The sequence below is a fragment of the Stegostoma tigrinum genome, chromosome 11, assembly GCF_030684315.1.
Source record: "Stegostoma tigrinum isolate sSteTig4 chromosome 11, sSteTig4.hap1, whole genome shotgun sequence".
In the NCBI taxonomy this organism is placed as follows: domain Eukaryota; kingdom Metazoa; phylum Chordata; class Chondrichthyes; order Orectolobiformes; family Stegostomatidae; genus Stegostoma; species Stegostoma tigrinum.
This window is the reverse complement of record NC_081364.1, coordinates 85,722,241-85,736,158: the sequence shown is the minus strand read 5'-3', so window position 1 is coordinate 85,736,158 and position 13,918 is coordinate 85,722,241. Positions and strand designations below refer to the sequence as shown.

Sequence of the window (13,918 nt, the reverse complement as noted above, 5' to 3'; positions counted from 1 at the left end):
TGTCAAAAAAACCTATCTCATTTCACTGATCTCCTCTGGTAAAGAAATCTAACGTTACTACCCGGGCTGGATTAAGGGTGAATTCAGACCCACAAAATGTTTCTGGCTTCAAACTGTCGTGTAGAATGGTCACAGCTAAAGGTAATTAATGATTGGCAAAAGAAGCATTTGATGACCATGATTTCGTCATCCCGTGAAATTTATTTAAAAAAAAGTAAAACCAAAGAAAGAAATATGTTAGAGATCTGAAACAAAAATAAATCAAAGTGCTGAGGAAAGTGAACAGTTTGGCAGGCTCTGATGAAATAAAAGCGAAGTTAACATTTCAAGTCGACTGAACAAACATCAGAACTGAAATCTGCTGGCAAATATTGTGATTTATGGTGGTGACAGGGATATTTGTTTTGAAGGGGGAAGAAATGAGTTGAATAAATTGAGAAAGAGACAGCGAGAGAAAAATATTAGCAAAAAAAGGGATTGTTGATGATCAGGTGGGATGGAAATAAAATGTGAAATTAATTACTTTTGTTTGCCTTTTCCCATATTCCTGAATATTATGCCCATGTAGATATACTTCTAAGTCCCTGCTTAAAGTAAGCTGTGTCACCTCAGTCTGTCTTTCCTGAATGTGGGCATCTTCTTTATGCATTAATGGTTTGTGGGTGTGACTGGCTGGGCCAGCATTTACTTCCCTTTCCTCGTTGCCCTTGAGAAGGTGTTTATGAGCTTTTTTCTTGCATGTCTACCGTACACATGCTGTATATTGCTGTCAATAGGTCTGTCCTGTGTCATTTCTGTGAGACTTTGTGGTGATTGATATAACTGAGTGGCTGGTTTGGTCATTCCAAATGGCAGTTGAGAGTCAACCACATTGCTGTTTTTCTGGAGTCACATGTAGGCCAGGCCAGGTAAGGACAGCAGATTTCCTTCCCTGAAGGCCATTAGTGTGCCAGGTGTTTTTTTTTCCCCAATGATCAATGATGGCGTCATAGTTTCATCATTCCAGGTATTTCAATGAATTCAAATTCCACAATCTGCCACGGCGGGATTTGAATTGTGGTGTGGGTCATTACCTTGGTCTTTGGATTAATAGTCTAGAAATAATTCCACAAGGCCATCTCATCCCCAACATCCCCTGTCAACTCCAGCAGCAATAGTGGTGTTGCTGTTACTGTGACTGTGGTACAGAAAATTGTGCAATTACAATGTCAACTGCTTCTATTCAATGTGGGCACATTAAAATTTCAGTTCATTGTGACCGCGCAGAGATATAACGGTTTATCAGCCAGGAAAATCAACTAAGGAGAGGAAGGCATTTTCAACACTGAGAGAGTGCGCCATGTATGCACCAGGGAGAGGGCAGTACTGACAATGGTCATCAAGTGAACTGGTTTCATTCCAGAACTTCCTCAGAGATAGTAGGAACAGCCGATGCTGGAATCTGAGATAACAAGGTGGAGAGTTGGATGATCACAACAGGCCAGGCAGCATCAGAGGTTCAGGAAAGCTGATGTTTCGGGATTTGAAAATGTTAGGTGTATATTCTGGCTGGGAGGTTTGCTGGTGTCACTCAGGAGGATTGAAATTAGCTTGGCAGGGGTGTGGGAATCAATGCAAAGTGAATGGACTGAAAGGGAACTGGAGAATAGGGCCAGTAAGACTCAGAGAAAGAACAGTCTGGGAATGGTTGCTGATCAAAGCGGATCTAGTAGACTGAAGTTCACCTGTTTCAATGCAAGAAGTGTAGGACAGGTAGGGCAGAAGAACTTGGAACTTGGATTAGTACTTAGAGCTACGATGTTGTTGCTATTACAGAGACTTGGTTAAGGGAGGGACAGGATTGATCGCTTAACGTTCTAGGATACAGGTGTTTCAGGCAGGATTGAGGCAGGTAGATAATGGGTGGGGGAGTTGCACTACTTGCTAAGGTGAATATCGCAGCTGTACCATGGGAGGACACCTCGGATGGCTCACACAGCGAGGCAATATGGGTAGAACTCAGGAACAGGAAGGGTGCAGTCACAATGTTTGGGGTTTACTATAGGCCTCCATACAGTCAGCAGGAGATAGAAGAACAGGTTTGTAGCCAGACTTTGGCAAAATGTAAAAGTAACAAGTTTGTTGTTGTGGGTGATTTTAACTTCCCATACGTTGACTGGGACTCACTTGGTGCTTGGGGCTCGGATGGGACAGAGTTTGTAAAGACCATCCAGGAGGGCTTTTTAAATCACGATGTAGACAGTCCATCTTGGAAGGGGGCCGTACTGGACCTAGTATTGGGGAATGAACCCGCCCAGGTGGTTGATGTCTCAATAAGGGAATAGCTCAAAGACTGTGATCACAATTCAGTAAGCTTCGGGTCCTGATGGATAATGATAGTTGTAGTTATCGAATGAAGGTGTTAAATTGGGGAAAGGCTAATTATAACAATATTAGGCAGGAACTGAAGAATGTAGATTGGGACAGATGTTTGAGGGCAAATTCATATATGGTATGTGGGAGGCTTTCAAGTGTAAGTTGCTGGGAACTCAGGACAAGTACGTTACTGTAAGGATGAGGAAAAGTACAGCAAGTTTAGGAAACCTTGGATAATGGGAGATATTGTGAGCCTAATTAAAAAGAAAAAGGAAGAATTTATTAAGGCCAGGAGGCTGGGAATATACGAAGCAGAGGTGGAATATAAGGAAAGATGAAAGAAATTTAAACGAGGAGCCAGGGCGGCTATAAAGGGGTCATGAAAAGTCATTGACCAACAAGATTAAGGAAAATCCCATATATACATACAAAGACCAAGAGGGTAGCCAGGCAGAGGGATGGCCCACTCAAGGACAGGGAAGGAAATTTATATGTGGAGCCAGAGGAATATGGCGAGGTATTAAATGAGCACTTTGTGTCAGTATTTACCATAGAGAAGGACGTGGTGGATGATGAGTCTGGGGAAGGGTGTGGAGATAGTTTGGGTCATATTGAGATCAAAAGTGTGGCGTTCCTCAGGAATCAGTGTTGGGACCTTTGTTATCTGTTATATTTGTAGATGATTTGGAGGAGAATGTAACTGGTCTGATTAGTAAGTTTGGTGATGACACAAAGGTTGTTGGAATTGCAGACAGCGATGAGGACCAGCAAAGGACAAAGCTGAATATCGATAGGTTGGTGACTTGGGCAGAGAGATGGCAGATGGAGTTCAATCTGGAAACATGTGAGAATGCATTTTGGAAGGTCTAATCCAGCTGGAAAATATCCAGTAAATGGCAGAACCCTGAAGAGCACTCATAGGCAGTGGGATCTGGGTGTCCAGGTACACAGGTCACTGAAAGTGGCTACGCAGGTGAAAAAGGTAGTCAACAAGGCATATGGCATGCCGACCTTCATTGGCCTGGGCATTGAGTATAAAAAATGGCAGGTAATGTTGCAGCCTGTCCTGTCTCAGAGACCATTGAAGAGTTCAACACGGGTCTGGAGTCACTTTTAGGACATACCGGGAAAGCACAGTAGATTTGCATCCTGACAGTACATTGTTGAAGCACATTGGTGTTTACAATTGATATTGGTTTCAAGGCCCACTTTTACTGACACCAGATTTGAAATTTTGGTATTTTGTAAATTGTCTGAACATTCCTTGGCTGCCAAACCATAGGCCTGGTCTGGATTAGTAATCTAATGATATATCCACAACAGCACCATCTCCACATGGGGACCCATCAGAAACCACACTGAGCAGGTTATTTCTAAGCTGCCTGACAGCTCTGTCAAAAACAACTTCCAACAATTCGACGATCTTGATGAGACTGAGGGTGTGTCAGTTGGTCAGATTGTAACTATTCTCCTCTTAAGGGACTGGGCACAGCTGAGTAATTGTCCACATTGCCAGGTAGGTGTCACAGTTGTGGCTGGAATGAAACAGCTTCCCCAGGGGCACGGCTTGTTGTGCAGCACAAGCCTTCAGTCCCATTGCAGGAATGGCGACAGGGCCAGTTATCTTCTTCGTGTCTTTAGTTTATCATCTTTTTCTTGGTATCATGTACAGTGAATTGAATTTGTTTTAGACTGGCATCTGTGATTTTGTAGGGGATCATGACAGGGCCAGTTATCTTCTTCGTGTCTTTAGTTTATCATCTTTTTCTTGGTATCATGTGCAGTGAATTGAATTTGTTGAAGACTGGCATCTGTGATTTTGTAGGAGATCATGACGAGGGTGAGCTAAGTCATCCACTCAATACTTCTGGCTGAGGATGGCGCAGATACTACATCCTTGACTTTTGTACTGATGTGGAGGGCTGTTCCGTTGTTTCGGTTGGGGATATTTGTGGAGCCCTCTCCTCCAGTGTGTTGTTTAACTATCAATCACCGTTTATGACTGGTTGTGGCAGGACTTCTGGTCTGTTGGTCTTGCAATCACTTTGCCCTGTCTGTAATGTGTTAGTTCTGCAGTTTGGAATGCAAGCAGCCAAATCTGGCATTTATAATGGGCTGGCATCAGTTTTTGGTTCAGATGGTTCTGACCCCAGCGTGTTTGCCTGCGCTCGTCACTGAACATTGATCAGCTTCATGGTAACCATAGACTGAGGGATTCTCTGGGACAAAAAGATACAGATTGTGGTTGAACACAATTCTGCTTCTGCTGCTGCTGTGGTTTACACCACCACATGAATGCCCAGTTTTGAGCTGCAATATGTTCAATGTCATTTGTGCTGCCTGAAGTTTGGTACTTTGCTCTGGTACGTCCCAGCGAATACATGGAGGTGGGAATAGAGCGAGTGAAAGAGTTACAGGGTCAGTCAGCTCGTCAGTCCAACCAGTCCATGTCAAACATAATCCCAAACTATCCTAGTCACACCTGCCTGGGCTTGACCAGGCTTGGAGGGCCGAATTTTCTTTGTTCTTTGATCTTTGTAAGTTCCCTTCTAAGTTGTTCCCCTCTCAGCTTTGAACTTAGCTCTTGACTTTTGGCCTCCCCTCCCCCTGAGAAATGGACCTTGGTTCTTCAGAATATTCATGGAATTGAAATTTTATAAACCTCTGTCATGTCACCCCTCAGCCTCTGACACTCCAGGGGAAAACCTTTCAAACTCTTCGGCCTCTCCCTACAGTTCAAACCCTCCAGTCGAGGAACATCCTTGTCAATCTTTTTTCTGCACCCTCTCAAAAATAACAACTTTCTTCCTTTAGCAGAGCCAACCGATATGTGCGCAGTATTCTTAAAGTGGCCTCATCAATGTCCTGTACAGGAGCAACATGCCATCCCAACCCCTATACCCAATGCTCTGACTGATTAGGGCAATCATGACAAATGTGTCCTTCCCTACCCTGTCTCACATGCTCCTCCACTTTCAAGGAACTATGTGTGTGCACCCAAGGTCTCTTTATGCAGCAACTTTCCCCAGCGCCCCAGCAATAACTGTATAAGACCATAAGACGATAAGACATAGGAGTGTAAGTAAGGCCATTCGGCCCATCAAGTCCACTCTGCCTTTTAAATCATGGCTGATGGGCATTTCAACTCCACTTCCCTGCACTCTCCCTGTAGCCCTTGATTCCTTGTGAGATCAAGAATTTGTCGATCTCTGCCTTGAAGGCATCCAACGTCCTGGCCTCCACTGCACTCCGTTGCAATGAATTCCACAAGCCCACCACTCTCTGGCGGAAGAAAGTTCGTCTCATTTCAGTTTTAAATTTATCGCCTCTAATTTTAAGGCAGTGCCACGGGCAAAGAACAAAGAGCGAAGAAAATTACAGCACAGGAACAGGCCCTTCGGCCCTCCAAGCCTACGCCAATCAAGATCCTCTGTCAGTGAGTTTTGAGAAGATTTGTAGCTCAAGTTGAGTTTCTGGATGTGAGTTTGCTCGCTGAGCTGGAAGGTTAGTTTTCAGACATTTCGTCACCATTTGAGGTAACATCATCAGTGAGCCTCCGATGAAGCGCTGGTGTTATGGCCCGCTTTATATTTATCTGTTTAGGTTTCCTTGGGTTGGTGATGTCATTTCCTGTTCTTTTTCTCAGAGGATGGTAGATGGGCTCCAAATCAATGTGTTTGTTGATGGAATGCCATGCTTCTAGGAATTCTCGTGCGTGTCTCTGTTTGGCTTGTCCTAGGATGGATGTGTTGTCCCAATCAAAGTGGTGCCCTTCCTCATCTGTATGTAAGGATACGAGTGATAGTGGGTCATGTTGTTTTGTGGCTAGTTGATGTTCATGTATCCTGGTGGCTAGATTTCTGCCTGTTTGTCCATTTGATTGCCTGCCTATTTGTCCTGTTTGATTGGGACAACACATCCATCCTGGGACAAGCCAAACAGAGACACGCACGAGAATTCCTCGAAGCATGACATTCCAACCGGAACTCCATCAACAAACACATTGATTTGGAGCCAAACTACCATCCTCTGAGAAAAAGAACAGGAAATGACATCACCAACACAGGAAATGACATCACCAACCCAAAGAAACCTAAACAGATCAATAGAAAGTGGGACATAACACCAGCGCTTCACCAGAGGCTCACTGATGATGTTACCTAGAATTGTGATGAAACGTCTGAAAACTAACCTTCCAGCTCAGCGAGCAAACTCACATCCAGAAGATCCTCTGTCTAACCTGTCATCTATTTTCTAACGATCTGGGTCCATTTTCTCCCTGCCCATCCATATACCTGTCCAAATATATCTTAAAGGATGCTAACTTGTCTGCATCTACCACCTCCACTGGCAACGCGTTCCAAGCACCCACCACCCTCTGTGTAAAGAACTTTCCACGCATATCTCCCTTAAACCTTCCTCCTCTCACTTTGAACTCATGACCCTTCATAATTGAATCTCCCACTCTGGGAAAAAGCTTTTTGCTATCCACCCTGTCTATACCCCTCATGATTTTGTAGACCTCAATCAGGTCCCCCCTCAATCTCTGTCTTTCTAATGAAAATAATCCTAATCTATTCAACCTCTCTTCACAGCATTCTCCATACCAGGCAACATCCTGGTGAACCTACTCTGCACCCTCTCCAAAGCATCTACATCCTTTTGGTAATATGGCGAACAGAGCTGTACACAGTACTCCAAATGTGGCCAAACCAAAGTCCTATACAACTGCAACATGACCTGCCAACTCTTGTACTCAATACCCCATCCAATGAAGGAAAGCATGCCATTTGCCTTCTTGACCACCCTACTGACCTGCGTTGTCACCTTCAGGGAACAATGGACCTGAAACCCAGGTCTCTCTGTTCATCAATTTTCCCTCGGACTTTTCCATTTACTGTATAGTTCACACTTGAATTCGATCTTCCAAAATGCATCACCTCGCATTTGCCCGGATTGAACTCCATCTGTCATTTATCTGCCCAACTCTCCAATCTATCTATATTCTGCTGTAATCTTTGACAGTTCCCTTCACTATCTGCTACTCCACCAACCTTAGTGTCATCTGAAAACTTGCTGATCAGACTACCTACACCTTCCTCCAAATCATTTACATATATCACAAACAACAGTGGTCCCAGCACAGATCCCTGTGGAACACTACTGGTCGCAGGTCTCCAATTTGAGAAACTCCCTTCCACTACAACTCTCTGTCTCCTGTTGCCTAGCCTGTTTTTTATCCATCTAGCTAGCACACCCTGGACCCCATGTGACTTCACATTCTCCATCAGCCTGCCATGGGGAACCTTATCAAACACCTGACTGAAGTCCATGTAGATGATATCTACTGCCTTTCCCTCATCAATCAACTTTGTCACGTCCTCAAAGAATACTATTCAGTTAGTAAGACATGACGTTCCCTGCACAAAACCATGTTGCCTGTCACTGATATGCCCATTTTCTTCCAAATGGGAATAGATCCTATCCCTCAGAATCTTCTCCAGTAGCTTCCCTACCACTGAAGTCAGGCTCACCGGTCGATAATTACCTGGATTATCCTTGCTGCCCTTCTTAAACAAGGGGACAACATTACCACGTCTCAAGTCCTCCGGGACCTCACCCGTGTCTAAGGATGCTGCAAAGATATCTGTTAAGGCCCCGGCTATTTCCTCTCTCGCTTTCCTCAGCAACCTGGGATAGATACCATCCAGGCCAGGGGACTTGTCCACCTTAATGACTTTTAGGATACCCAACACTTCCTCCTTTCTTATGTCAACTCGACCGAGAGTAAGCAAACATCTATCCCTAACCTCAACATCTGTCATGTCCCTCTCCTTGGTGAATACTGATGCAAAATACTCATTAAGAATGTCACCCATTTTCACTGAATCAGCACGTAACTTTCCTTCTTTGTCCTTAAGTGGGCTAATCCTTTCTCTAGTTACCCTCTTGCTCTTTATTTATGAATAAAAGGCTTTGGGATTTTCCTTAACCATGTTTGCCAGCAATATCTCATGTCCTCTCTTAGCCCTCTTAATCCTTCATTTCAGTTTCGCTCTGCATTCCCGATATTCTTGCAAAGCTTCGTCTGTCTTCAGTCGCCTTGACCTCATGTATGCTTCCTTTTTGCTCTTCGTTAGTCTCACAATTTCAACTGTCATCCATGGTTCCTTCATCTTGCCATTTCTATTCCTCATTTTCACAGGAACATGTCTCTCCTGCACATTAATCAACCTCTCCTTAAAAGCCTCCACATATCAAATGTGGATTTCCCTTCAAACAGTTTCTCCCAATCTACATTCCTCAGATATTGCCGAATCTTGGTATAGTCAGCCTTCCCCCAGTTTAGTACTCTTCCTTTAGGACCACTCCCATCCTTGTCCATGAGTAGTGTAAAACTTACAGAATTGTGGTCGCTATTTCCAATGTAGTCCCCCACTGTAATATCAACCACCTGGCCAGGTTCATTCCCCAGCACCAGGTCCGGTATGGCACCTTCCCGAGTTGGACTACATACGTACTGCTTTAGAAAACCTTCCTGGATACACCTTACAAATTCTGCTCCATCTTGAACCCGAACACTGAGTGAATCCCAGTCAATGTTGGGAAAATTAAAATCTCCCATCACCACCACCCTGTTTCTCCAACACGTTTCCATTATCTGTTTACATATTTGTACCTCTATCTCACGCTCGATGTTGGGAGACCTGTAGTACAGCCCCAACATTGTTACTGCCTCCCTCCTATTTCTGAGTTCTACCCATATTGCTTCATTGCTTGAGTCCTCCATGGGCCCCTCCTTCAGTACGGCTGTGTTATCATCTTTGACAAGTACTGCAACTCCTCCACCTCTTTTACCTCCCTCTCTAACCCCACTGAAGCATTGATATCCTGGGACAACTAGTTGCCAATCATACTCTTCCCTCAACCAAGCCTCAGTAATAGCAATAACATCATACTTTCAGGTACTGATCCAAGCCCTAAGCTCATCTGCCTTATCAACTACACTTCTCGCATTAAAACAAATGCATCTCAGACCACCTGTCCCTTTGTGTTCATCATCTGCTTCTCGACTAATATTCCCTTTAGCCACACTGACTCCATTAACTAGTTCCCTACTGGCTTTCATTTCTACCTCTTTTCTGTCCAATATTTGGTTCCCATCCCCCTGCCACATCAGTTTAAACCCTCCCCCACAGCATTAGCAAAAGTACCCCCAAAGACATTGGTTCCAGTCCAGCTCAGGTGTAGACCATCCAATTTGTAATTGTCCCACGTTCCCCAGAACCGGTTCCAAAGTCCCAAAAATCTGAACCCCTCCCTCCTACAGCATCTCTCAAGCCACGCATCCATCCTAGCTATTCTTTCATTTCTGCACTGACTAGCACGTGGCACTGGTAGCAATCCTGAGATTACTACCTTTGAGGTCCTACTTTTTAACTTGGCTCCTCACTCCCTAAATTCTGCTTGTAGGACCTCATCCCGTTTTCTGCCTATATCGTTGGTGCCTATACGCACCACGACAACTGGCTGTTCGCCCTTCCTCTTCAGAATGTTCTGCAGCCGATCGGAGACATCCCTGGCCCATGCACCTGGGAGGCAACATACCATTCAGGAGTCCCGTTTTCAACCGCAGAACCGCCTATCTATTCCCCTTACAATTGAATCTCCAGTGACTATCGCCCTTCCACTCTTTTTTCTGCCCAGATAGATGAAGACGGCCCCCGCTCGAGGTAAGCTTTTTAAAGTGGGAATAAAAAACGTTACCTTCCCGGCAGCCCCCTGGCGCTCTCTCTGTCTGGCTCTCGCTCTCCTCCTGCCTAACAGAAACAACTTAGTCTCTCCTAGTCTCCCGCCTAACAGAAACAACTTCCTAGCGTCCACCCCTTCTTAACCATCCATTATTTTGTAAGTTTCTATTGGGTCTCCCCTCAACCTTCTAAACTCTAATGAGTACAATCCCAGGATCCTTAGCCGTTCATCATACGTTAAACCTACCATTCCAGGGATCATCCGTGTGAATCTCCGCTGGACACGCTCCAGGGCGAGTATGTTCTTCCTGAGGTGTGGGGCCCAAAGTCCTGTCCTGCTCTACTCTACCAAACGCAAAACCTCTCATTTATCTAAATTAAACTCCATCAGCCACACCTTGGCCCATTGGCTCGTCTGATCAATGTCGCTTTGCACTCTGAGATAAACTTCACCACTGTCCACCGCACCACTTTTTAATATCATCTGTAAACTTACTAATCATGTCTCTGATATTCACATCCAAACCCTTTATATTAATGATGGAAAGCAGGCAACTCAGCACTGATAATTGTGGCACACCGCTGGTCACTTGTCTCCGGTCTGTAAAACAATCCTCTGCCTTCAAGCCAAGTTTGAAGTCATTTGACTAGCTCCCCCTGGATCCCATGTGATTACCCATTACTAATCTGTCTCCCATTCAGAACGTTATGCAACACCTTTCTGAAGCCGATTTGGAAAATGTCTGCCGCACTGCCTTCATCAACCTTCTTTATCACCTCTTCAAAATAATCAAGTTAGTGAGACATGATTTACACTGCAAAAAGCAACGTTTACTGTCCCTATTCACTTCTTGCCTTTCCAAATGCATGTAAATCCGATAGCTCAGAATCCCCCCACCCACAACACTTTCCCCAGCACTCATGTCAGGCTCACTGGTCTATGGTTCCTTGGCCTGGCTTATAATATAGGTCTCAGACTGGGTCAGGGTCAGTGTAAGGAAAGAGTCAGACAGTTTTCTTTAATCTGCTAAAATGACACATTTATGACCAAACCAATTTTACTCAAACTATGATGCAAAGAAGAAACACACACACGCACGCGCGCGCGCGCGCGCGCACACACACACACACACACACATACGTATATTTGTGACAAGCTGAAATATTAATTTGAAAGAACTTTGTCCACGTAACAGTTGAACTCATGATAAAAGGAAAAATGTGAGAGATTGTCCCAAATGTTATTCTGCTTCCAAATTTATTCTGCTCGCACAAGTTGTTGGCAATGGGATTATTTCCTGGAACTATTAGATTTGGCTGAATTCCCTTTGCTACAGGCAGTGGGAGATTCCAATTAATCCTCATCATGAATCCTCCATGAGTGGTAAAGATGATTGGTGCGCTTTCAGCTCTCATACATTGATGCGATGAGGAACAAGGAAATAGAGAGGGAGAGATACGCTGTTGCTTTTCAGGCACGTTGCGTTTCTTTTCCCCTCTCTGAGTTGAATCACGCAATAATGCTATCCAACCCCCAAACATGAACATGTGAGGTCCTCTTGAACATTGCCCGAGCTATTTGTTTCCATCACATTCCCTGCTCCATGTTGATGCATCATTGCTGCTGACATACACAGAGTCATTTCCTGAGCAACGAAAGGGCCTACTTGATTTAAAGACATGTTTATATGTGCCTGCATAATTTAAAAATAACAAGCCTTGATGTCTTCACAACATCTATATTAAAATGATTGTGTCTTACTCATAAAGAAATAGAGAAAATAGTGGAAAAGGTCAGCAGTCTGGCAGCATCTATGAAGAGAAATTAGAATTAATGTTTCAGGTTAAGTGAACCTTCCTCAGAATCTGTTTTATTTTTAAAATTATTTCCCCAGTTGTATTCTCCCAATCAAGACAAATTATCCGTCAGGTATTCACCATTTACACTCTCCTCAAGTTCTTATATAGTCAAGAATATTTTTGGTTCTCAGAACTAAACTGTTAATCCTCCATAACATAATGCCTTCATCACAGGACAGTGTATAGAGAACCATCTTTGAAAAGTGTCAAAGGCCATTGTGATTTTTTTCAGTTTTGGGCATCATACCTACAGACAGAACATGAGATGGATTCTCAGCAACGCCCTGTACAGAAGCAGGGAAACATGCCTAACATCATACCCAGCACCCTTTTCAAGAAACAGCACTATTCCATTTACTTTCCAAATCACTTGCGACATCTTCAGACTAACTTTGTATGATTTCTGTACCAGGACACACAAATCACTCAGTAGCACCGATCTCTGTGTTACTTCTCCAGTCATATAATTTATTGCTGTTTTATCCTTTCCCCAAAACACAAATGTCCCATAACCCACACTGTACTGTTTTATTTGCATTGCCGGAAGTTTGCTCCCAAACACCCACTGTCTACACACCAGTGTAGATCGCCTCCCTCCACTTGTCATCTTATTGGGTGACTATAATGTTGTACTAGCACATTGAGCTCCAATCCTATCAGCCCTTCATCAACATCATTAATCTGGATTGTAAACTGTTGATGAACTCACAACATTTCTTGAGGAATTCCATTAGTCGCTGCTTTCCAACCTGAAACTAAATAATTATCTATACTCTGCATTTCTTGTTGGTGAACCAGGACTCGCTGTGAAGCAGCTGGGAAAGGTTGCAGGGCCTCTCCTGTGGTGCGTAGCTGGTTGTCGAGAAGTATCTGAGCTCAGCAACACACCATTAGGGCCATTTGTTGTCAGATCATCAGGTAGAGGTTGTACTGTCAATGATTCTGATCCTTGAGTGTTTAAAAAACAAGCACAGAATATAGACTGACATTTGAGTAGAATGCTGTAAGGTCAGAAATGCTGTCTTTTAGATGCAGCAATAAATCTAGTCTGCCCTCTCAATCAGGTGTTCAATTTTCACCGGAAATGTATCGAGGAGAAGGGGAGGTTTCCTATCAGTCTGGTTAACATCTGTCCCTTTAAGAACATCACAAATATAGATGAGCTTAATGTTAATTTCATTTTTGGCTGTGGGTGTTGTGTGGAAAAATTGTCAGTATTGGTACACAATAAAATAAAATTTCGTTGACGAGTGACCTTACAGACATTTGCAAAGTCATAAGGGACACAGCCAACTGTAAACAGCCAAGGTCTTTTCCCCAGGGTGGGGGAGTCCAAAACGAGAGGTCACAGCTTTAAGGGGAGAGGGGGAAGGTTTAAAAGGGACTTAAGGGGCAACATTTTCATGCAGAGGGTGGTGTGTTTATGGAATGAGCTGCCAGAGGAAGTGGTGGAGGCTGGTACAATTACAACATTTAAATGGCATCAGGATGGGTATATGTTTCGGAATGGTTTAGAGAGGAATGGACCAAATGCTGGCAAATGGACCCAGATTTATTTCGGATATCTGGATGGTGTGGATGAGTTGGACCGAAGGGTCTGTTTCCATGCTGTATATCTCAGTGTCTCTATGAGAGCAACCATGACTGTTTGAATGGGGACATCCTTTTCCTCTGTAACAGCTTTGAAGGGTGGAGTGAGACAACAACAAACAGGATACGAGCTGCCGTCGGCCAATTGGACCCTCGAGACTGCTGGTTAACTCCCCACCCATGTCCATGATTCCACCCACGCCCTCCAACTCCTCCAGAACTTTCAATTTCCTGGTCCCTAACACCTCATCGTCACCATGGACCTCCAATCCCTGTATACTTGTAATGGCCATACAGATGACCTAAAGGACCTCTGCTTCTTCCTGTCCCCCAGGCCCGACCGGTCCCCCTTCACTGACACC

At 44.2% G+C, this 13,918-nt stretch overlaps 1 protein-coding gene across 1 annotated transcript in view; it reads left to right on the top strand.

Annotated features, from left to right (window-relative positions):
• Positions 1–13,918, top strand: part of LOC132210203 (uncharacterized) — a 77,355-nt gene that overhangs the window by 38,350 nt on the left and 25,087 nt on the right. The gene's annotated exons all lie outside the window — the stretch shown is intronic.